Consider the following 659-nt stretch of genomic DNA (forward strand, 5'->3'; position numbering starts at 1 on the left):
GCCTCTAACCCGAACACCTGGAACTCGTGGGCCTGCTGCTGTAGCTTGAACGCACTCGTCTCCACCCAGCTCCACGGCACCAGGTATCCAGCAATTTGCCCCGTGAAGTGTCCTTTGAGAAGCGTGTTTGGCTTTTGCCCGATGTATGCCCCAACATGCTGGTGTTGCGGCCCTGCAGAATCCATGCAGCACTCATGCAACTTCTCTTCCTCCCGCTCTGGCATAACACGGCTACGGGTTTACCGCCCGCAGTGCGTGGTGGCTTTGCGCCATTACTCTAACCTGGACCCCCGGGGCCTCCCACAGCTGGGATGTTGGGACTTGGTGAACAACCTTGTCATGCAGTGCCTCCGGGCTGCCATGTTGTTTCCTTACGGCGGCCATGCACCTCTTGGATGGCCTTCTCCTGGACGCCACGGTTCGCCTGGGGCTGCTCTTCCAGGCCAGTGGCTGCTGCCGGATACAGGGCTCCTGCTCCCGCGTTGGTGAGCTGCGTCTCCCAGGCCTAATCCTCAGCCAAGCGTCTGACTGCTGCCGTTTATCCTCCCGTCCTTCCCTGGCTTCTGCACCCCAGGGGTGGCTTCCATGCCTTCCAATCTGTGACTCAGGAAACCGCACCACCATTCCCTTCTCCTCTTCCACCTGTTCCTCTTAGCCCT

The sequence above is a fragment of the Volvox carteri genome (genome assembly GCF_000143455.1).
Source record: "Volvox carteri f. nagariensis unplaced genomic scaffold VOLCAscaffold_84, whole genome shotgun sequence".
Taxonomy (NCBI): Eukaryota; Viridiplantae; Chlorophyta; class Chlorophyceae; order Chlamydomonadales; family Volvocaceae; genus Volvox; species Volvox carteri.